We start from the raw sequence: 14,948 nt of genomic DNA on the forward strand, positions 1-14,948 counted from the left end.
ACGGTGTTACATGTGCCGCCACGCGCCGGTAGTGCTCCTGGGGGTCTCCGGCCGGTCCAAGAAATTTCTGGAACCGGTCCAGGCATAACTGACTCGTCTGGCCGACCCGAACTGTTGACTTTGACTTGACTCGTTGACTTTGGTAAGAGTTGACTGTTAACCGGTCAGATCGTTGACTTTGACTGTTTGACTGTTTGACCGTTGACTTTGACCGAAAAAATCAAATTTTTCAAAAAGCTCTATTTTATATTTTTCGACGTCCTAAGTCTGATTTTGAAGTTCGTTTTGCCAAATTCACACCCGAAAAGTCATTTTTCAAGGTTTTATCTTCGGATTCAAGTTGGTTTCTCATTTAAGTTCAGTTTTTGACGTAAATTTGTTTGATTTGTATCTGAGGAATTATTGGACGTTGGATTCAAGTTGGAGAGTGATCGATTAGAGTTTAAATGTTCAGTCGATGGGGCATAGAAATCGAGGTAATATATTTCTACCTTAAGTATGCTTTATAGAACATGTTGAAAATTGGTAGATATAAGGATGAATATGATTGGTCTCATCTATATAGTAAATTATTCCTAAACTCGATCCGAATACGACAAAAAGTTAGTAACCGAACATGATTCATATGGCTCGCGTAAGAAAGTGGAATGTCATTCAGAAATAATATTAATAAGTTTAGTGATTCAATATTAAATGAATTGATTTCAAGATTCGTAAATTTGATAAAATTTCTATAAAGGTTAAATACCGGGATTATATAGATTAGAAATTACCAAAATAGCCCTATGGGGTATAAATTACAAAAATAGTCTTTTACTATAAAAGAACAAGACTTTCCCGGAAGGTGTAAAATAACTCCGAAAGGACCTACTGGATTAATTATCAGAAAAAACTGTATAGGATTGAATTGAAAGAAATTACTAAAATGACCTCGAGATTTGTAATAATTATAATAATCGCCACTGATCAAAGGAACAAATATCATGAACTCTAAAGGAACTAGAATACTTGAAGCCTAATATATCATAAGTAATGTCACTGACAGATTGAAATATATGATAAGTAAATAAAAAGACCATATGGAAGGAAAAGATTGAAATACCCTGAATCTATAAAATAACCAAAATACCCTTATAACCTAGAATAAGTGAATGTATTGGATTAAGTAAGGAATCCAAATAAGCATGAATGTTGTATCGTTCCTAAGATCTATTCAACGATGATTTTGAAGATGATTTATGGACAAGAATTGTTGGTATTAAAGAGTGAATGCCCAGAAAGGGCAACGAATTGACTGGTTGACATGCATTAGTTTTGGGAATTGTTCAGCTCGAGTTAACTTGATATTCCGATAGATCGACACAAAACGTAAATGCCCTAAATCTTCGTTTCTCCCTTATCGGCTCGAATCACTATGAATTCTCCAAGAACCTAATGTCTAAAATGCATCTGATTTTCCTGAATAATTAAATCACTCCTGTCATATCTGAAAACATAAGTAACTCATATGCAAAGGATTTTTGAAAAACTTTATGAATACTTAGTGCCTCCGAAAAATATTTGAATATTATATGATTCTGATAAATCACATTTTGAATAACTGATGATCCCATCAGCTAATGAACTCTTTCGTTAGTGATTCTAATTTCCGGCATTCTACCTGTATACTGAAGATCTGTGTTTCTCTGCCCGAAAAGATTATCTAGTATCTCTGAATAATATATGGAACCTCTAGTGTGTTCCCCTAATCACATAGACATTTTCTCTTATTTCTGATTTGATCTATGCTCTAATTTATGTTATCTCTGTTTATTGACTGAAAATGTTTCTATTTAGGGTACTCTGGATCTGATATGAAGAATCTGAAAGGTTCAGTCGTTACTGGTAATTCCTTGTATAGGTTTAGCATCGACTGGTAATTCTTATCTCTGGCAGGTTTAGTCGATACTGGTAATTCCTTGTATAGGTTCAGCACCGACTGGTAATTCCTTATGGACCTAAGGTGACTCTTGGATAGACTCTAAGGCCCCATGGTGCTCCCTTAGGTTATGCAGTTATGGGGAACTACATATAGTGTTCAATTAGAGGGATTAATGTGGTTTTTGAAATTACATTTTTAAACTGCTATTGTTTTAAAAAGATCTGTACTTTTTCACTGGTTTTGCGGGAACACACTAGACATCCTTTTCTGATCTCCTGAACCTAGTCCTTTGAACGTTTACTCTGAACCAAAAGCATCATATATTTTACTACCTGAGATATCAGTGGGATCTCCGCTCCTAATGATAATCAGTAAATGTCTGAAACCATAAGGAAAATTATGTTTACATCTTATTTCATGTCATTCTGCATCTTTTGGTAGTATTGTATTGCTGAACTTTCCAAAGCTCACTCTGTTGCTCATCTTTTTAGGTTAAAAGGATTTCTCATTGCAGTTATCGTCATCGATATGGGAGTTTCACCGGCGTTGCTTGCAGAGTACGGTGCATGTGTTTAGGGGGCATGTAGGTTGTATTTTGTTTTTATATCTGAGTGTGAAATCAGTTTTATTTCTGAATATTGGTAAATTTTACTGTTGTATTCATAAATTGATTTATGATTTTACTTGTTTTAACAAAAAAAATTAATTTTTCTAAGATTTTTACGGTGGGTCACTCTGGTGAACCTAATATGACACCTCAGATCTGATCGAGCCACCCGTATCGGTTTGAGGGGTTACAATAATTTTAAAAATTAAAATGTTAAACTTGTATATTTAATAGATATTAATGATATATAAATAATAGTGTAAGTTTTTTTTTTCAAATATTTGATTTACCTTGACAATTAAAGTCACTCTGAGTTAAAATTTCATGTACAAATCCAATCAATAACTTTTTATTTTCATTTTTTCCAAAATCTAAAACATAATATATAAAACATTTTGAAAGTAGGTAACAAACATGAGATTTGCTCGAGTGGTTGAGGCGCTACTTGAATTGAGCATGGTTATTGGTTTGATTCTCCCCAATTTCTAATTTCACTTTTTATTAATTTTCCCTTTAAATATTAAAAATAAATTTTTAAAAAAATTAAATCATGTCATGATACATGTCACATGTGACAAGTATCATTATACGATTAGATGATTAAATATATTGAATTAATTTAAAATTATGACTAATTTGATGGAATGTGTAAGTAATAAGGATTCAATGTATAATTAGATTAAGAGAAAATAATTTCAGTGACCGAAAATACCTTATAATATACAATTTTAACCAACTTTTTTTGGATTTACGAAAATGATCAACAAATTCACAACGCGAGCTCCAATTTCGCAACACAGTTTCCAAATTCGCGTTTCGATTTTCCAAATTCGCAACACGAATCTGTAAATTGCAACGCGAATTTGTAAATCGCAACACATAAGTCAAATTCGTAACACAGAAGTCAAATTCGCAATGCGATAGTCAAATTCGCAACGCGATAGTCAAATTCGCAACACTGAAGTCAAATTCGTAACGCGAATCTGTAAATCGCAACGCGAATTTGTAAATCGCAACACAAAAGTCAAATTCGCAACACTGAATTTCAAATTTGCAACACAAAAGTCAAATTCGCAACGCGATAGTCAAATTCGCAAAGCCCGTTTATTTTCGCAACGCGAATTTTATTTTATTTTCGAATTCGAAACACAATATTAATTTCTCAACACAAATGTAAACAATATTATCGCAAATCATAACCTAAAACCCTAAATCACAACTCAGTCCCATCTCCATCTGTCCCCATCTCCGACGAAATCCGTCCCCATCTCCGGCGAAATTCGTCTATCTCCATCTCTCAGAGCAACCCTCACAACCATTCACGGTCATAAATGGAAAATCAACCACCGAGGGTTAGTTTTTTTAATCTCTTATTTTTATTTTAAAATTTTTATATTATTATTAGATTTTTCTTATATTGATGATAAATTTACTGGGTAATTTCAATATATATAGATTAACCATTTCACTGAGATTGCTTAGTAAATTCATTTGGTTGCTGCCAATACTGCTAAACTGTTTAGTCTTTAACTCTGTGAAGTTAGTATTTGTCTTTGTTTTTTGGTTGAAGTAATGCAATTCATTCAAGTTTCAATTTGCAGAATAAGAGTAGTTTCTGAAACTTAAATTCGCAACGAGAAAATCGCAACACGATTTTAGTTTCGCTTTGCGATTTTCATTTTCGCATTGCAAATTTAAGTTTCAGAAACTACTCTTATTCTGTAAATTGAAACTTGAATGAATTGCATTACTTCAACCAAAAAACAAAGACAAATACTAACTTCACTGTGTTGCTAATTTAAGTTTCAAGAATAAACTACTACTCTTTATGTTGTCCTTGAACCTGCAGTAAACCTATATGTTGTCCTTTTATGTTTATATAAGTGCTTACTTCTGGAATGTTATCTGATGCATTTTGTGAACTATGATGGAATAATGACTTGGGTGAATACCGTGCTAGTTTGAAACATATTTGGCTTTGTTTTTCACTGTTTACTATCATGTATGTTTATAGTGTATAATTTGTAGTTTTTGGTATATCTAACTTTGTATGTTTATTGTTTTTGTAGAAATATTTTTCGACTCAATTGACCTTAAGGAATAAATTAAGCCTAGCCACTAAAATTGCGTCGACGCTTATACCTCTACAAAAAAAATTGTTTGAGGATACTTGCTTCGGGCCATGGCTGAAAGTACAAAATTCGAGTGGAGATGTTATGTTGACACATTTGTTTCTTCAGACCATGACTAACAATCTACCCAAGAGGATACAACGTGGTGATGAAGAGATATGGTTTCATTTTCCTCCGGCGTATACTTGTTTTGGGCGGGAGGAATTTTGCTTAATCACTGGTTTATACTTCGGACACGATGAAGTAACCTGGTACATTAGTCATATCTCCCGCCCATCATGGTTAACTCGGGTTTTTCCTGAGCTGGCAAAGTCGAAGACGAGTTTACACGTCGACGACTTGAAGAGATTATTTGTTAAAGATGGTTTTACTCGGATGGATGACCTTGATGTTGTCCGAGTATGCCATTTATTACTTTTGCATGCCAGCTTTTTAGGCAAAGAGGGTAGACAACCTATTTCTGAGGACATAATATTATTGGTAGAGGACCTAAATGCATGGAACCTATTTTCGTGGGGTTCATATCTATGGAAAGCTACCTAGAAGAAGTTGTCGTCTGCCTTTGAGGACCGAAAAAGTTTGTGGGCGATGGTTCTAAATACACTTTGGCAGGCTTTATTTGGGCCTTTAAGGTTAGAATTTCTATATAATGTTTCCAAATTTATAATTAATTATTCAACAATTACTGATGTTTGTGTATTATATTGTTTGTAGATTTGGATATTTGAGGCTTTTCCCAGCATGCAGACATATGCGATAAAAACTTCAAATGATATTCCTAGGGCTATTACCTGGAAGAGGATCCGCATGTTGGATTGGGAAGAGTTACTACCATATACGATGATGAATGATGTAAGTTAACACACAAATACTACCATATAGTTAAACAAGTTATTACTAGTACACGTTTAACTTTGTTTGAGCTTTTATATTGTTATGAGGCCAACTATCCATTACAGAGGCTGATACCCACAGAGGCTGAGCTTGCCACTGATTGGTGGCAAGCTAGTAAGCAGTTTTTTGATGGGACGAATGATGAGCACCCCCCACTTCGAGAGCCATCACCTGATCGGGCCGATTATACAGCTCGACACCCGGAGCCATCACCTGTTCGAGCCTCTTCTCCACCTCCACCATCACCTATTCCATCACATCATCGAGCCTCTTCTCCACCATCATCTCATGATAGGTGACCGGCAAAGAGGCCACGGTATTTATCTCCATGTTCTCCACCTCCACGGGATGAGTTAGGGGAGTTACGTGATGAGGTCGGTGCTTTGCGTAATGATGTCAGTACTTTACGTGAAGACAATGGTGCATGGTGTCATGAGGTCGGTACTTTACGTGAAGAAAATGGTGCATAGCGTCATGAGGTACGGTCTTTACGTGGTGAGGTGGATGTTTTACGCGATGACAATGGTGCGCTACGTGATGAGGTATCTACTCTATGTGATGAGGTAGCCGCTCTACGTGAGTTTGTTTTATCTTTGCAAAATGAGGTTCATACTCTACGCAATGAGGTAAATTTGTTTAATATTATACTAAAAATGCAAATAACATTTTTTTGGCATTATTTATTTATTTATTTACTGATTTATTTATTAATTTATTTTCAGCGGCCCGATAAGGTAGATGCTTTACGTCGGGTTTTTCTTGCACGACGGGGTTCACGCATCAGACGTCGTGTATGTTCCATTACGTCTCCTTTCACCCCACTAGTACCAAGACTCCGTAAGAAGAAGTCCGATTCACATGTCATCGTTCAAGAGGCGTCTCCTATTGTTCAAGAGGCTCCTCTCATTGTTCAAAAGGCCCCTCCCACCGTTTAAGAGGCCCTTGTCATCGTTCAATGGGTCCCTCCCACCGTTCAAGAGCCCGATTCACAACACGTCATTTGTCGACATATTAATAAACCCCCTCCCGTACCCGATATGATGGATACGTGTTGGCTTTCGTATGAGTTACCGGCCAGTACCATTCCTCAGGAGGAGAGAGAAACACTACCGGACACAATTACGGATAATACCCTTTGGGCTAAGACCGCAGTTGATTTTTATCTACATGAGTGGAGTCAGGGGTGTTATTCTAACATATGCAAACTCGACGATGTTATACATTTGTTTCTTGATCTGTCTTGGTGGGGTATTTTATTAGGGGTTGAAGATAATGGCTATTTCGAAGGGGGTAAGTCTTATATTCTTCTTATATTGCATTTTGATTATTTTTTTTTAAATTTATTAATAAATTCACTAATATATGTATTTTTTTATAAAGCATCATATTGATGCATGGGTGTCACGTCTTCTAGTAATAAGGAAATTGAAGAAAATAAAAAATATTCGATGGACTATTATGCCGACGTCTTTTCACGTAGCTCACTTGAAGGATCCGAGAGATTCTTCATATACGTTGGGTAATGGAAAAGCTAAACTTTATCCTGCGTGGTGGGAGGTCGATAAGGTTAGTATTTATTTTTTGAATATTTTAAAGTTGTTCATAATTTTTATTTGATGTGCGCAATTATTTATAATTGTAGGTGTTTATCCCTGTTTTGGAACGTCGTCATTGGCTTCTCGTCGAGCTTCAGCTCCCATCCCTGAAGACAATGGTATATGACATCATGTTGAATTACATACCATTGTCTTATTTGAGAGATATTATTACAAAGGGATGGAGCGCTCATTTGGCTAAATACTTGGCTGCGATTGATTATTGGACTAATTCTGGAAACAAGAAGCCAAAGAAGTTCAAAGTTACAATGATCAGAGACGAGACTGCGCCACAACAAATGCAGGGAGCCAGAGGGGATTGTGGTCCTCTCGTATGCATGTGCTTGGAACGTTTGATGACAGGAAGTAAACAGTTTCTACCTCTCACAGATAGATATAGAGGTGCAGTAGGCTTGTGGTTTTGGCATTTTATGGCTAGATTGATATATACGAGATGTTGCCTACCTGCATCCGCGTGCTGAAAATGTGCGTAAACAATTGGTAAGTTTGAGCAAGTATTGTTAACATATATACTCTTTAATTGGTTTGAAAATATTTGGTTAAGTACATAGAATTCAGTAATTTGTTGTTTGTTGGTTTTAGATGTGTAGAAAGTGTTGTTTGAGCAAATGTTTGGTTTCTGCAGGTTAATCCTGAAGTGAGCTGCGTGAGATTGATGTATTTGTGCATAAACAACAGTCTGGGGTACCCTTTTTTTGCTTGTTTAATTGAATTTTACATTGAAAGTTGATTTGTTTAATTGATGAGGAAATAAGAATTATTCTTTGCTTGTTTAATTGATTTTTAAAAGTTGATTTGTTTAATTTGATGTGTAAATAAGAATTATTTTTTTGCTTGTTTAATTGATTTGTAAAAGTTGATTTGTTCTTTTAAATTCAATCTGCATTATGTTGAAGGAAAAAAATACATGTTGAAGGTATAAATTCGCAACGCGAAAGTCAAATTTGCAACGCAAATGTCAAATTCGCAACGCGAAATAAGCGTTGTGATAGCCAAATTCGCAACGCGAAAGTCAAATTCGCGTTGCGATTTTTGGTTTGCGATTTCACGTTGTGAATTCAAGGAAACACCTTCAAAAAGATAACAGACAACAATCTGATAAGTGATAACAACTGAACAGATCATAGCAATGTTCAAACTCAAGTTATTAATGAATGTCTAACTGAAAATGTATGTATTCACACATAAAATACACATAATACAACGTTTTCATTTAAAAATCACCTAAGTTAATAAGTCCCAAAAGGTGAAGCCGGTTGTGATTGGGATTTTGATTTTGATTGCAATTTTGATTTTGATTTCCTTTTGCTTGGTACCATATGAGCTTTGGATTTTGATGAGGATCTATATTTTGGTATAGAAAAAGATGATTGTGATGGCACTGGTAATCCACAGGTCAACCTTGTATGACCACTTTCTTTGCACCGACTACATGTCGATATCCTCTTCTCTTCACCCTTAGACGGTATACGATCATGATTTTTTGGTCGCCCAGGTAGCCTGCTGTCCATGACTAGTGGCAAAACTGTTTGTAAGTCATCTGGTATGTCCCACTCAGAAGGATGTGGAATAGGGTAGACAATCTCGGCTTAAGTCTGTCGATATACTTCTGAGTGTAGCAATCCATAGCGTATGCGCTTGAATCATCTTGGTTTAGATGAAGAGAAACTTTTATAACATGGCCACAAGGATAACCAGATGTTTGTTATTTCTTACAACTACACGTCTTTGCATTTAGATCGACAAGCCCATTTAAGTTATTATCCAATACTTCAAACAAAGTGTTTGAACATGGTTCAACTCTCCATGACGTTGACTTCACAACACGTTTCGTTATCTTCTTTTCAGTCCATGGTGTAACACGACGTTCCAATGTTCCTGTAAATTTAAATAAATGATACTTAGTAAAATATATTAAATATAATAAGTTACGAATTTAAAGAAATAATACATGCATGGTTTCTTTTCTTGTAGTACCACTGTTGAATAGAGGCTCGAAAAAACTCCATTAACATAGTAATGGGTAATTTTCGGGAATGACGACTTAGAGAGTTGATTGATTCTGCACTATTAGACGTCATGAAACCATATCTTGCTCCAAGTTGATGTACTCTTGATCATCTTTCAAACCAGACATCTTCTAGTGTTTGAGCACATTGAGGCAAAACACGTCTTAAACAATTTATATGCTTATTAAAATCCACTTCCCGATAAGCTTTTACAGCCTTCCAGTATGTCCATTTGTGATTTTTTATATCAGCAGACCTTGATTTTAGATTTCTGTACAAATGAACACCACAAAGTCCATGAAAAGCATATGGGAAACACCTTCTAACAGCGTTGTCAATTGATTTTGCCCTATCGGATATGATTGTCAGATTGCTAATAGGACCTATGTAATCCCTAAGATGCCCCATAAACCATGTCCATGAATCAGAGGTTTCAGATTTCCAACCCCGTAAGCTATTGACAGTATCCCATTGTTAGCATCTATGGCTACTGCTAATAAGTTTACTCCAAGGTATCAGCCTTTCAAATATGCTCCATCAACTATAATAACTGGGCGCATGCAAGTAATAAACGAACGAATCTACAAAATCATATACACAAGAAATATAATCATTTAAATGTGAAATGCATGCAACTAACAAAAATGAGTCAACAAAATTATAATGATTTACTAACCGCAGCACCAATGGCGATAAACAGCAACTCAAAGCGTCCATCTCTATCTGTTTTGATATGAGTTACCGACCCATGATTTTTTAGCTCTAAATTGTGACAATAAACCGGTAGTTGGGCAAACGATGCCTCTGACGACCCCCCTCAACAATTCCAAGGCATAACATTTGGCTCTCCATGCTTGAGAATATGAGATATAATCTTGAACCGAGCATTCATGTCAGTCATAATTTCATGTCCCCGATATACCCTTCCATTCAAAAATATTAACTCAGCCAGAAAACCACCCAACACCTTTTTGTTTGCCTGTCTATGGTGAGGAAAAACTTGGGTTCTTGAACATGTATGTTTATCAATAAAATTCCTAACTTGAAACATCTCGCAATCTTTTATCCTCTTTGCAATCATACGCCACGTACAGTTTTTGTCAATCATACACTTTGTTTTAAAACGATCTTTGCTTGATTTGTTAACTTTTAGTTGATAGCCATCTTCCACACATTTCGTATACAAAGCTATCTTCAAGTCTTCCTTTGTATCAAAACAATCATCTTTCTTGATACGAATAACTTTTGTGTAACAATCAATTGCTATCTTTACCAACTCTTCTTCCGGTATTTGAAGTAATTCTGGTATATTCCAGTTATACTCCCGTGGTATTTTCTTTTTTTTCTTTTCTTCAGGGACTTCTTATTCTTATTTTTCTTCTTCGGGGTTATATGAATTATAGAATGGATGTTTAACATGTTCATTCACAGTCGTAACTTCCTCCTCATTATCATCAACAACATCTTCCTCGGCAGTGGTTGTTTCATCATCAAAATTCGGGTATTGACCAATATCAAAATCATTACATGCAGGGTCTGTTTCTTCTTCTGAAACATCATCAAAATTCGAGTATTGACTAATATCAAAGTCCGGGTATTGACCAAGATCAAATTTCGACTACTGACTAGTACTCATAATTTTTTCTGTTGGCTCATAATCGTCTAACTGATCAATACGAAAATCAAAATTTGGTGCTGAAAGTTGATTGGGATTTGGATTAGGAAAAGGTTGTGGGTTTTGAGATTGTGTTTGGTATTGGAAATGTGGTAAAACAAAATTTTCTTGGTGATGAAATTGTGGTGGAACTATTAAATTTTGAGGTTGATAATAACGTTGTATATTGTGAGCACCATAAACTGGGGTTGAAGAACTTAGTTGATTACTACCCGCTACTGACCTAACTTCACTACTTCTAGGTTCAACAACATACAATGTAACATCATCTTCTTGCGAAACACTAATGTAAGCAATGAATCGTTCAACATCTTCATTGTCGGTTAACAAATAAACTTTACATTTTCTCTGATAAGATAACCTAAATCCACTTAGAGACTCTAAATTCAATTTCTTTGCAACACGTAACATTAGAGTTTCATAAGTTAACTTTTTTAATGACATTTTAGTTGAAGATTCATGGGTAAAGGCATATATCGTAAAACACCATGAACATTCTCCCATGACCCTCCAAAACACAAATCTATCCAAACATGATCAACATTAGATGATTTCATTCTACAAATTATAAATTAATTTACTAAACAAACGAGCTATAAACTACATATCATCACTAACTTAGAGAAAAACATACCTTTATTAAGTTGATAGTTGATAATTTGGGACAGAAATCATTGAAAAATTATATAGAAATAAAATTATGTAAAAAAAATTAGAGATGGGGAAGGATGTCGTTGGATATAGGAACGGATGTCGCCGGAGAGAATGATAGATGGAGATGGAATGAGTTGCGATTTAGGTATTTAGGTTATGAGTTGCTACTGCTGCGTAGTTATATACCCAAAACATTTGTGTTACGAAACTAAAACCTGTTGCAAAATTAAATTCGTGTTGCGAATTTGAAATTCAGTGTTGCGAATTTGACTATTGCGTTGCGAATTTGACTTCTGTGTTGCGATTTACAGATTCGCGTTGCGAATTTGACTATCGCGTTGCGAATTTGACTTTTGTGTTGTGATTTATAGATTCGCGTTGCGAATTTGGAAAATGGCAAAGCGGATTTGAAAAATCGCAATGCGATTTACATATTCGCGTTGCGAATTTGGAAATTGAGTTGCGAAATTGGAGTTCGCATTGCGAATTTGTTGGTCATTTTTGCAAATTCAAAAAAAATTGGTTAAAATCGTATATTATAAGGCATTTTCGGTCACTGAGGTTATTTTCTCTTAGATTAACTATCGCATCAATATTTCTATTAATTATTAATAGTAATTGATTTGATTGAATGTATTTAAATAATTAAATAATTGACAAAATTTTAAAAATAATATCAAAATAAAAAGAGATAATAACTACATAATCACTTACAGTTTTTTTTAGAGAGAATCGCCTCAGTGACCAAAAAAAAGTTATAATATACGATTTTAACCAACTTTTTTTGGATTTGCCAAAATGACCAACAAAATCGCAACGCGAAATAAAAATCGCAACGCGATCCCCAGAATCGCAAATCAGTTTCCAAAATCGCAACGCGATTCTTGAAAATCGCGATGCGATAGTACAAATTCGCATTGCGATTTTCCATAATCGCAACGCGAATATGAAAATCGCAACGCGAACACATAAATCGCAACGCGTATCCGTAAATCGCAACGTGTATCCGTAAATCGCAACGCGTATGGGTAAATCGCAATGCGTATCCGTATATCGCAACGCGTATCCGTAAATCGCAACGCGTATCCGTAAACTGCAACGTGTATCCGTAAATCGCAACGCGTATCCGTAAATCGCAATGCGTATCCGTAAATCGCAACGCGTATCCGTAAATCGCAACGATATCCGTAAATCGCAACGCTTATCCGTAAATCGCAACGATAATCCGTAAATCGCAACGAGAATCTGTAATCGCAACGATAATCCGTAAATCGCAACGAGAATCTGTAATCACAACACTTAAATTTTGGGTATATAACACTGAAATCATAAACTAAATCCCTAAATCGCAACTCATTCCATCTCCATCTATCACTCTCTCCGGCGACATCCGTTCCTATATCCAACGACATCCTTCCCAATCCGGCAACAGGTTTTAGTTTCGCAGCTCGTCTGTTTAGTAAATTAATTTACAACCATGAAATCATCTAATGTTGATCATGTTTGGATAGATTTGTGTTTTGGAGGTCATGGGATAATGTTCATGGTGTTTTACAATATATGCCTTTACCCATGAATCTTCAACTAAAATTGTCTTTACAAAAGTTAACTTATGAAACTCTAATGCTACGTGTTTCAAATAAATTGAATTTAGAGCCCCTAAGTGGATTTAGGCTATCTTATCAGAGAAATGGTAAAGTTTATTTGTTAACCGACAATGAAGATGTTGAACGATTCATTGCTTACATTAGTGTTTCACAAGATGATGTTACATTGTATGTTGTTGAACCTAGAAGTAGTATTGTTGGGTCAGTAGCGGGTAGTAATCAACTAAGTTTTTCTCAAAACCCACAACCTTTCTCTAATCCAAATCCCAATCAACTTTCAGCACCAAATTCCGGTTTTCGTATTGACCAGTTAGACGATGATGAGCCAACAGAAAAAATTGTGAGTACTAGTCAGTATTCGAAATTTGGTCTTGGTCAATATCCGGACTTTGATATTGGTCAATACACGGATTTTGATGATGTTTCAGAAGAAGAAACAGACCATGCGTGTAATGATATTGATATTGGTCAATACCCGAATTTTGATGATGAAACAGCCGTTGCCGAAGAATGTAATGTTGATGATAATGAGGAGAAGTTACGACTGTGAATGAACATGTTGAACATCCATTCTGTAATTCATATAATCCTGAAGAAGAAAAAGAAGAAGAAAAAGTCCCCCGAAGAAAAGAAAATGCCACGGGCGTATAACTGGAATATGCCAGAATTACTTCAGATACCGGAAGAAGAGTTGATAAAGAAGCAGTTGATTGTTACACAAAAGTTATTCGTATCAAGAAAGATGATTGTTTTGATACAAAGGAAGACTTGAAGATAGCTTTATATACGAAATGTGTGGAAGATGGCTATCAACTAAAAGTTAACAAATCAAGCAAAGATCGTTTCGAAACAAGGTGTATGATTGACAAAAACTGTACGTGGCGTATGATTGCAAAGAGAATAAAGATTGCAAATGTTTCAAGTTAGGACTTTTATTGATAAACATACATGTTCAAGAACCCAAGTTTTTCCTCACCATAGACAGGCAACAAAAAGGTGTTGGGTGGTTTTCTGGCTGAGTTAATGTTTTTGAATGGCAGGGTATATCGGGGACATGAAATTATGACTGACATGAATGCTCGGTTCAAGATTAGTATATCATATTCTCAAGCTTGGAGAGCCAAATGTTATGCCTTGGAATTGTTGAGGGGGTCGCCAGAAGCATCGTTTGCCCAACTGCCGGCTTATTGTCACAATTTAAAGCTGAAAAATCCTGGGTCGGTAACTCATATCAAAACAGATAGAGATGGACGCTTTGAGTTGCTGTTTATCGCCATTGGTGCTACGGTTAGTAAATCAATATAATTTTGTTGACTCATTTTTGTTAGTTACATGCATTTCACATTTAAATGATTATATTTCTTGTGTATATTATTTTGTAGATTCGTTCGTTTATTACTTGCATGCGCCCAGTTATATTGACGGAGCACATTTGAAAGGTCGATACCTTGGAGTAAACTTATTAGCAGTAGCCATGGATGCTAACAATGGGATATTGCCAATAGCTTACGGGGTTGGCAAATCTGAAACCTCTGATTCATGGACATGGTTTATGGGGCATCTTAGGGATTGCATAGGTCCTATTAGCAATCTGACAATCATATCCGATAGGGCAAACTCAATTGACAACGCTGTTAGAAGGTGTTTCCCAGATGCTTTTCATGGACTTTGTGGTGTTCATTTGTATAGAAATCTAAAATCAAGGTCTGCTGGTATAAAAAGCACAAATGGACATACTGGAAGGCTGTAAAAGCTTATCGGGAAGTGGATTTCAATAAGCATATAAATTGTTTAAGACGTGTTTTGCCTCAGTGTGCTCAAACTAGAAGATGT

Source organism: Hibiscus syriacus, unplaced genomic scaffold (genome assembly GCF_006381635.1).
Source record: "Hibiscus syriacus cultivar Baekdansim isolate YM2019G1 unplaced genomic scaffold, ASM638163v2 tig00011761_pilon, whole genome shotgun sequence".
Taxonomy (NCBI): domain Eukaryota; kingdom Viridiplantae; phylum Streptophyta; class Magnoliopsida; order Malvales; family Malvaceae; genus Hibiscus; species Hibiscus syriacus.